This window comes from Carettochelys insculpta, chromosome 24, assembly GCF_033958435.1.
Source record: "Carettochelys insculpta isolate YL-2023 chromosome 24, ASM3395843v1, whole genome shotgun sequence".
NCBI classification, from domain to species: domain Eukaryota; kingdom Metazoa; phylum Chordata; order Testudines; family Carettochelyidae; genus Carettochelys; species Carettochelys insculpta.
The window spans coordinates 5,190,499-5,200,659 of NC_134160.1; the positions used below are offsets into that span (position 1 = coordinate 5,190,499).

The 10,161-nt window shown below is 52.8% G+C and overlaps 1 protein-coding gene across 1 annotated transcript in view; it reads right to left on the bottom strand.

Moving 5' to 3' along the window:
• RIMS3 (regulating synaptic membrane exocytosis 3) overlaps nt 1-5,385 on the bottom strand; it is a 55,428-nt gene extending 50,043 nt beyond the window's left edge. Inside the window, exons 1-2 of the mRNA XM_074976415.1 lie at nt 5,333-5,385; nt 2,980-3,120 (exon numbers count right to left, since the gene is read on the bottom strand). The gene's annotated coding sequence lies outside the window, so the exon portion shown is untranslated. The remainder of the gene's footprint in view (nt 1-2,979; nt 3,121-5,332) is intronic.
• Nucleotides 5,386-10,161: the final 4,776 nt, after the last annotated feature.

The following is a 10,161-nucleotide window of genomic DNA, read 5'->3' on the forward strand; positions in this document are numbered from 1 at the left end:
GCAGGCTGGATCCAGCCCCAGGGCCGTATCTTGCCTACCCCAGGATTAGAAGTACAGAGATCTGTAGAAGATGCAGCCTATCCATGCAGGATTGGCTCCGAGTCTGCACCTTTTACTGCACTTCCACATAATTCCTAGGGAAGCTATTTCACAGCTCTGGAGATGGGGGAGGTGGGGGGTGTTTATGGAGGGCGTCAGGTGTTTCCAGCAAGATGAATCATTGTAAGGTCTCTGCTTAAGTCCTTAAATCCCCAAGGTGACTATTAGCAGCAGGGATTGTCACTGTGTATCTTTGCAGCACTTAGCACAACAGGGGTGCACATTAAGGGAGGCCTCTCAATGCTACCACAGTATTATTCCTTTATTATGTCCTGACGTTGACAACTCCGTGCCCGTTAGAAAGCAAAAAGAGGCGCTGCTTTCCCATAAGGGAAAGCCACAACCGCACAGTTTTAGAATGGGAAACTTGCAAATATGTCTAGCCTGGGTGGCAGCAAAATGCAGGAAAGCAGAACTGTTTATCTTCAAGCAGAATAGGCCGTTTGGTGAGGCATTGGCTGGCATGGGAGTAGCTGCTTCTGCTTCATTACAGCAATGCGGCTTCAGGAGTATCAAAGCAGCAAGAAATCCTGCAGGGAGGGTGCTATCCATAAGTGCTTACTGCAAACAAATAGCTAAGTGTCCCCCCCACAAGACCTGGCTCCTCCTGGCAGGATGAGTCTAGATCAGGGTGTGTAAGATACAGCCCACCTACCAGTTGAAGCAGCCCCCGGGCTACATCTGGCCCACTTACTATTTATATCCTGCTGCTAGAATTGTCTCCCATCATTGGTGGCGCACATCCGCACATGCATTGGTGCACATAACAAAATTTATTCTTCTTGTGGATGGAAAAAGTTACGGGGAACCCAGCTAGGGAGGCATCCATATCTCACAAGAAACTGTCACTGTGGGAACCTGGCAGAGGCCAAGGGAGGTGTGGATTCAGGTCATTCTGCTCTCATTGGAGTCATGAGGATGCTCTGCCATGGGCTTCGGTTGGAGCTGGGTGGCATCAGATGTCTCGTCCATCTGCAAATTACGCAGTAAGAGGACAAAGTAGCCCATTGCCCATGCAGACCAGACACATGGGGAATCCTGCACTATGCTCACAGCACAGCTGGAGCAGGGCTTCCATCACTCTGGCTGCCACGGCAGTGCTAAATCACTTTACAGTAACAATTAAGCTTGCTGATTTCCCTGTTGGGGAAGATAGATGGGATGACAATATTTTAAGTGCATTGAAATGGCTTTGAGTACATGATGCCACACCACCTGGATTTCAGTCAGCCGGAAAATTAGACATGCTCATAACACTCTAAAAGGCATCACGTACAACATGATAGTTTTCATATGGCTGCACTATGGCAAATCAAGTAAGGCCTGAACCTCAGTTCCCCTGCTCCCGCCCATGCAGGAGTGGTGGGGGTGACAGGACTTTCAGCCACTCTCATGCCTCCTTCCTGCTCACCCTTCAGCAGATGCTGGAACAGTCCTGAGCCTGCTCCATGGAACACGCTCCTTTCCAGGAAGCCAGGTGTGCCTTGGGAATCCGAAGGGCCATAATACAGACTTTCTGAGCCAGGTACCTGATACTCCACCAACCTGCTGTGCTTGGAGCACCTAAGCCAGTGTTCAGTATTCACCAGCTTGACACTGTCTGGAGAGCCCCTGCGCAGTCTCCATGCCTTGAGCATCTGGGGTCACTGGGCAAAAAGCACTCTTTTCTACAGGGCAGCTATCCTTTGGCTATGTCTACACTAGAGGATTTTGTCGTCAAAACCCAGGGAGCATCCAGATTCCCAAGGCATTCTGCCAGCTGTAAATCGACAGAATGCAGCACTTTATCGATGGTCTTATCCCACTCCCCACGAGGCAGAACCCCTCCATCAACAGAGATCTGCCAACGGAAAGCTGGTCTGGATGTTGCAGCGGGCCCTCTAGTGACCTAGGGCTTCTGGGACACCGGGCAGCCCTGTCTGCTGTGCTTCCATTTGGCCATTTTGTCAACAAAGCAGCTGTGCAGTCACTCTCTGGTGACAGAGCAGATCACTCTTGCAATCCGCTTGGCACTTTGGCCACAATCTGTCGAAAGAAGTTTTGTGGGACGACATCTTCCAACAGAAACTTCTGTTGACAAATCGCTGTCATCCAGATATAGCTTTTGAGTCCTCATCTTCTCAGCTCAAAACACAGCTGCCCTCTGAGGGGTGAGGCTGATGCTCTGTCTTGGAAGCTGAAGAGAGATGTTTGACTGTCCCTAGTGAGAGACGATCTGCGAGCCAGGCTAAGGCATGCTCTTGTGCATGGCTAATTAAATAAACACCAAAGGCCCATGGAATTCCCCAAGCATAAAATGATGCAATGCAGCTCAAAGCTAATTGTTTTGTTCAGCCTTGAAGGACCACTTAACTGCTTCCTCGTCAGATATTGAGAGCAGAGAGCACTCTGGGAGGCTACTCACAGCCTTCTCATTAATATCCTACCAGGAGCCAAGCTAATACTGCAGGATCTTTCTAATGTTCAAACCAGAACCAAGAGTTTCTGCAATGGCTGTTTGCTTCTTACCACTACTCTTCATTGGGAAGAGCTGCCGTTGCACAGTATTCATTGGTCTTGGACACATTTGCCCCCTGGGCAAGCAACCCTGCAGTCATCTTGACAATTCCTGTCTAACAGGAGTCCACTAATCAGGGTGGGAAAACACCACATGTGACTAAAGCAACCAATTATGGCAGGCACCAGCAGCCCTGAGTTTGCATAAGCCATTTGTCTAAGAGTGTTCAGCAAACAAATGCACTGAAGCAAAAGTATTTATAAGTCAATATTCACAAGCTGACGGAACGAGGAGCAATGGTCTCAGGTTACAGATGAAGTGTAGGTTGGATATTAGGAAGAACTATTTCACCAGGCAGGTGACGAAGCACTGGAATGTGTTACCTGGAGAGGTGGTGGAATCTCCATCCCCAGAAGTTTTTATCTCCCAGCTTGACAAAGTCCTGGCTGGGATGATTTAGCTGGGACTGGTCCTGTTTTGAGCAGGGGGCTGGACTTGATGACCTCTTGAGGTCTTTTCCAATTCTATGATCCAAGCACATAAGAAGGAACAATGTTTTCTGGACAAGCTGCTTGCTGCTCCACTAATTTGCCCACCTCCAATTGCAAGAAAGCTACTGCCCTGCCACTCCACCCCCACACAGAAGTGATTTGCCCAGTGGGAAACTAACACCTGAAAGGCTCCTGCATGGCCACCCTCTCCTGCTACTCAAGGGGAATATCAGTGACCAATTCCAGGCCCACAAGAATTTTGTCTACCACCCCATTGGGTACAAAGGGAGAGATGCTGCCACTTCATATCAAGGGGAAGGCTGTAGGTAGGGAGAGCTCCTAGCTCAGGTTCTTGTATGTGGGCACCAGATAAGCAAGCTGTGATACTGTCTAAAAAGAAAGGAAAAACCAACCTTGCAAAGGGGAGGAACTGGCAGTCCTAGATGCCACTACAGGGGGACACAGTTTTCCATCTGAATGCAGCAGTGCATCCACCTCATCTACATAGAAGCCTTTATGTCTGGCATGGTTGTACACTCTCCATCACGGGAGATACTTAATAATAACAAAGAGGAAGCCGTGCTAGTCTATACACTATCAAAACAAAAAGCACTCTAGTAGCACTTTAAAGACTAGCAAAATGGTTTATTAGGTGAGCTTTCCTGGGACAGACCCACTTCTTCAGACCAGAGCCAGACCAGAACAGACTCAATATTTAAGACACCCCTCCACTCTCTGATTTGCTCACCTTGATTATCTTTTTCTGATTTGTCCTCCTTGCTTACTGTTTTTGGTTCTCTGTGCCTTAAATATTGAGTCTGTTCTGGTCTGGCTCTGGTCTGAAGAAGTGGGTCTGTCCCACGAAAGCTCACCTAATAAACCATTTTGCTAGTCTTTCAAGTGCTACTAGAGTGCCTTTTGTTTTGGGAGATGCTTAAGAAGAAGCTAGATAAATATCTAACAGGGACGATAGATGGTGCCTGGTCCTGCCCCGAGGGCACAGCCTGGACTCGGTGACCTCTTGAGGTCCCTTCCAGGTCTAGTGTTCCAGGACTGCTACAGAAACCTCTTAACTGATCTCAGCACAGAGGCCAGACCTTCCCACAGCTCTGGAGCAAAGCCCGGGCGGGAGAGAAGGGCGCGAACCCCTCCCAGCCCTCCTCACTTGCCCGGGGCAGGAACCCTCTCCCAGCCGCTGGCTTAGAACCCCAGCAAGCCAGGCAATTAGCCTCGCCCGCCTCTTCCCCCCGGCCTTGCCGCTGTCTGATTACGCCTAATTAGGCGGTGGCTGGGAACAGCGGCCGCGGGGCTTTAACCCCTTGCCTGCCAGTCTCCTCGGAAGGGCTCTTTCCTCTCCAGAGCCAGAGGACCTACCGCCCCCCCAGCTCGTGGGGTTCCGGGGACAGGCGCTCAGCACTTTGCGGGGAGCACGAGCTCTTCGGCAGGGTCAGGCCCCACCGCAGAGGCGCAGCCCTGGCTCGCTTGTACCCCGGGGGGCTGAGCTGATCTGAGAGCTGCTCTCCGGCCCCGGGACCCCCTTGTGTGGGGGGCGGCCGGGCGGTTCGCAGCAGCCGCGGGTGCTGGAGGCTGAGGCCGTTAGGAGCCGCTTGCACAGGTCGCTGGGCTGCGGAGACCGACTAACGGGGTCACCTCTCTCGGGCGGGTCTCCCCCGCAACTCGCCCGTCCTTGCGTGGGGCCGGGGCCGGTCCCGCTCCGCGCAGCCCGGGAACCCTGCGCCCAAATAAATGGGGCGGTCGCTAGGGCGCCCCAGGGCTGCAGGCTGAGCCGGTGGCCCCCTGAGACTCGGGGCAGTGGCAGGCAGAGCCCAGAGACGCCCCACCCCGCCGCCCCCAGCAGAGCGACGATTCCCCCATCCCGGGGCGGAATAAATGGGGCGCCCCGGGGCACGTGCGGATGTGCACCCCCCAGACACGCAGCGGCTCGGGGCGCTCCGCTCAGCAGCGGGGCGGCACCTGAATCTCTTCCCGGGAACCGGCCACTCACCTCCAGCGCCTTCCCCGCAGGAGGGAGCCACGCTCAGCCCTGGCAGGTGGGGGGAGATTAACCCCAGCGCGCTCTCCCGGCCGGGACCTGGGACTGCCCCCCCCATTGCAGAAAAGGGGAAATCGAGGCACGGCGGCAAGACACCCCCCGAGAGCTGGGGCAGGGCAAGGAGGGGAGCCCCGGGCTCTTGGGCCCCCCAGCCACCGAGCGCCCCTTCTCCGGGCGGCGCTGGCTACTCACCCGGCTGCGGATGCTGCTCGGCTCCGCCTGCTCCCCGCACCCGCTAGCGGGACGGCGCCTGACCCGGGCCCCGCTGGTCCAGACGGCTGCCGAGGGGGGAGCCCATCTGCACGGCTCCAGTGGCCGGGGCCGGGGCCGGGCGTGCAGCGGCCGCAGGGTGCTGGGGAGCGGCCACGCCCCACGCTGTGTTCGGCCGGCTGTAGCCTGGCGCCTTCCCCGGCGCCGAGGCGCGGCTGGGGCTGGCTGGAGCGGGGCGAGCTTCAAGCCCCCTATCAAAGAGGGAGGCGGTCCTGTCCCTTTAAGATCCGCAGCCCCCGCCCCACGCGTGGCCGCCTGCAGGCGAATCCCCCCGGGGAAGGAACCTCCCAGGCCAGCAGGTGGCTCAGCCCGCTCCGCAGAGAGCAGCGAACGCACCGCACGGGGCCCGGCCCGGCAGCTCCCTGCGCCCTTTCCCTGCCCACAGCACGTGGGGGTGCAAAGCCAGCGTGGGGGGCTTGATGCGAGGGGCCCAGCTCCGGCCGTGCTCCCAGTTTAGCTGAGCCCCCCGAGTTTGGGATTCTGGAGGCTGGATGGAGGTTTATGTGTGTCCTCCCCCCCGCCCCGCCCCTCATCCTTCGAAGAGACACGCGGGGTGCCAGCCTCTGGCTCTGGGCCCAAAGGCAGCTTCGGTGCCCATCGGCTCAGGTTACACTCCCAAGTGCTCATCACCTTGGAGAGTGATCCTGGTGGTCCTGTGCCCAAGCCCTGGGCCTGCGGTGGCACTAGGCTCTGATCTGTGCTGTAGTGTTAGGTATGGGTAAATCCCTGCCCACTCTCCCATGCCCATGCAGAACCTGCAGCTGTATCCCCAAACAGGACAAAGTGGGGAGTCAGGCCAGAGGGACTGGATCTGCACTTCTAGGCCCTGTGTTGGGGCCCAGAGTTCTCTTCTCCCTAAGAGTGCACCAGCCTTCCTCTTCCCATCTCTGCCTGGGTTTGCTTTACTCCCTGTCATTGGGGCACGTGTCGTTCTTCGTACCCGTACCCGTCTCCCCTACCACTGGAGCAGATACAGAACCAGAACAAGCTGTGACCACAGGGTGAAACTCCGGTTTGTGAGGTCATGTGTCCTAGCAAAGAGGTCCCCTGTCCATGGGAAATCCTTACCAGTCCTTCCTGGTGGTTACTTCACTTGAATTGGAGCTGAGACAGATAGTGACTGAACAAAGTTGAGGTGGGGCAAGAGCTGGAAATAGTGGAGAGCCCAGCTGGGTATCTCAGCATCATGTTTGACATTTAAACCCAAGCGGTATTGGAGCACTCTGCCAGAAGCCTATCCATCCTGCAGGGATCACCAAGTCTTGGGAGAAGGTGAGCACTGAACTGGGAGAGACTCTGTCAAACCCACACCCAAGCTGTGACGTTTGGGGCACTGTCAAACTTGCATGAAGGATTTGAGATGTAATATACTTACAGCTTCAGACAAGGCATGGCTGGCCTGGTAAACAAGTAAGACAATACTAGCGCTCAAGCTGTGTGGATGCATGTGTATTTGGATCTATAGGTGAAGGTGTTTGCTTTATTGAAAGCCGACTTCAAGGACTGGGATTTTATCATCTCAGAAGGATAGTTGTGTTAGTCTGTAGCTTCATAAAAGGCAATCGGTCCTGTCGCACCTTAAAGACTAACAAATTTATTTATGGGTAATAAGGTTTCATGGGTAACACACTTCTTCAGATATATCACTAGCAGATTTACTCAGCATTGCTAGGGTCAGTAATTCAGGAATTCTGTCAAGTGTATTTTGTATCTTCATCTCTGTAAACTCTTATTGTTCACTATATTATAACAAAAAGAACTATAGTCAATTCGGTTTCCAATAATATTTAATTCTAGTTTTCAGAATGTAAGCATTGATTTAGCTGTGTCAAAACAGAGCACTAGTCCAAATTTCCCCATTTTGTCTGTCTTCTGTAAGGTTTATTGCAAAGCAATCCTGTTCCAGTCCTAAAAAGTCTTCAAATCACAAGCTGGTCTCTGGTCAAGCTTTCTACTAGGAGTTGCCCCCTTCCCTTCTTTAGTGAGAAAACAGGAAATATCTGTCCCTGGGACCTGGGTCCCTCCTTACAAAAGTAGCTGTGCTGAGCTTGCCTCAGCTGGCAATTATGCTTTACGGCCCTAATATTAAACCATAGGTGGTTTTAATGTCTTCACTAGAAACCTGAAAGTCTTATGGTCATGTAGCACAGAAGGAACTTTGTTGCTGTACCAGGTATTAGGTTTTCCATTGTTACATGAAACGTTTTGCTCTGGAACAGAGAAAGTGTTAACTGAAGAGAACTTTCTCCATTCACTGTGCCACCCTTTATTGCCGGGCATCTATCTGTGCACCAGCAAATAATTATTAAATAGCTGGGCTTCTGTAACAGTTTATTTGGGGAGGAGAGGGGATTGTTTTTGTTTGAATAGGGTTGGCTGTACTTTGCAACAAATGCCAGGCTTATGTGGCATCTCTAAACATGCAGGTATTCAACTGCTGTATATCTCCACCTGGGGGTGGAAAATAAAACTGCAAACTCCCAATGCAGCTGTGTCCCACGTAACAACAAACTACACTAAAGGTGACAATCAGGTCTGATGTTTTTGCTAGTTTTGTTTTTTTTTATTTCTAAGATACCTGGAGAAGGCCTGACAGGTGGATTATCTGGGAGGAGAGAAGGTTTGGGCTCACTTGGGAATTGTTTTAACATTAGACATATCAGGTCTTATTAAAAAACTACAGAGAGTCTGACAAGTGATGGAGATTGAAATTGAGAGGGAAAGAATTTTTGGTCAGACTGTTTAAAATTCCTTGGGTTTTTTTTTTGTTCACACGTGTGTAGCTCAGACACCTAACAGTCCCATGGCAGAACAGCTCTCTTTTTGTCATTCAAACCCTGGCCCCTTACCCCTCCAACTAAGGACAGGGGGTCTATTCAGTTCTTTGGTCCCTGAAGAGTCTTCCAGAAAAAAAAAAAGACAGGGGAGATCTCCTCTTATTCTAAAATTTAAAAAAATCTATGTGTGTGTGGGGGGAGGCGAAGGGGGGAATGGGACTCTTACCTTGTGGAATCTCCTGGGCTCCTTTTCACACCCTGTTAAGGAAAAAGAGTTGGTGGTTCCTTTAAGGTCTCCTTTAAAGACCCAATTTTCCAAAGCTCTTTCAACATGCATCAAAGATGTGACCAGTGTGCTCCAGAGGCATGTATAATAAGACAAACACAGCAGTGTTCCCTCTAATGTTTTCCATCCATGGGTGGAGTAAATTTTGTTATGTGTACCAAGGCATGTGCAGATGTGCAATGCCAATAGAAACACAAGAGGGTGGCTGTGGGTGCTCTGCTAATCAACTGGGTGGCACTTGAATCTCTCCTGTGCAGCTACCCAAGTGCTCAGCTTACAGGGATCACTGTGGCATAATGGTAACACACTGAAGGGCAGATTCTGATACCCTTATGCAGACTAGGTAGCAATGTACTTCCCATGTGATCCTACTGACATTCATGGTATTATTCATAGAATAAAGGGTATCAGAAACGAGCCGTAAGTCTCATTTTTATGCACATGAGCAGAAGGCAGTGTGGCTCATATGCAGTCAGGGACTCTGGTATGAAACCAAGTAAAGCCTTATGGCAGTTTTTTACCTCCCACCCCTTTGTAGTATAATTAAAACTCAGACTAATTTCCCCTTGTAGGGCAGCTGAGGCAGGCACAGTTATGAGAGTGGTCCAGAAAAGGGAGGTCAAAAGGAAAGGAAAAAGCAAATTCAGATGCAGGGATTTCTGACTGCAGGAAGTCCCCAGGGTTGTGTTCCAAAAGTTTGTTGTTAATCAGTGCTTTAGAACTCAGAACACGTTTTTCTATGGAAACAATGTTCTAAATGGTAGTTAGGCTCCCAGGATAGCACACAGAAGCCTATTTAACCCACAATCTAATTGAAATTTTGTGTTCTGGCAATGAAAAGCAGGAGAAACAGTTTTTTATTTAACCCTGAATGCTAGTGCTTGAGCAAGGGAAGGTTTAGAGGAGGATGAAGACGTAGGTGGAGATACAGAAGGGCACTTCTGGGCAACCCCTGCCTGCCACCTGCCACCCCATAGGCTCTGTGCTGGATCCTGCAGCCAGCCCCAACCTCCGCTACCTCTCCCCCCTCCAGGCTGCACTCAGCTTCCATCCACCTGCTCCTGGGGGAATTCTGCAATTGTTGCATTTGGAGCCATAGTAAAATCACTGCGCATGCGCGATGCCCTCCGTCGACCGGAGGCAGAACGGAGCCTCTAACATCTCTCCCTCCACCCTCTGGGACGGAGCGCCCGCCCCCCGCCGAGGCGAGACCTCGCGAGACCGAACCGCGAGGGCCGGGCATGCGCAGTGTTTCGCCCGAGGGGGGAAAGGGGCGGAGCGTCCTCTCCACCGCCTCACGGAACAGCCGCCATCTTGTTTCTCGCCCGCGCTGCACTCGCTGTGTTCCTAGTCCCACCCTCCTCTCTCTGTCGCTGCGGCCGGGCGGGAGGCAGAGCGCTAGCGGGTCGGTGCTTCGGGCAGAGTTGGTGGCGGCCGCGGCGCTGGCTTGGCTGGTGAGTGAAGGAGGGGGCAGGGAGCTGGGGCGGGCCAGCCCGGGAGGCCCCATTGGCCGAGCTGGCCCCGTCGCCGCCGATTGGCCGGTGGTGAGGAAGCCGGCGGGGGCCGCTTCGTGGCGATTGGCTGCGGGATTGCGGACCGCGGAGAGAACAGGAAACGGAATCACCCCGTTCCCTCTCGCGCCGATGGGGTGGGGGGAAGGGCGGGGAGGGGTGCCCTGAGCTCGCCGG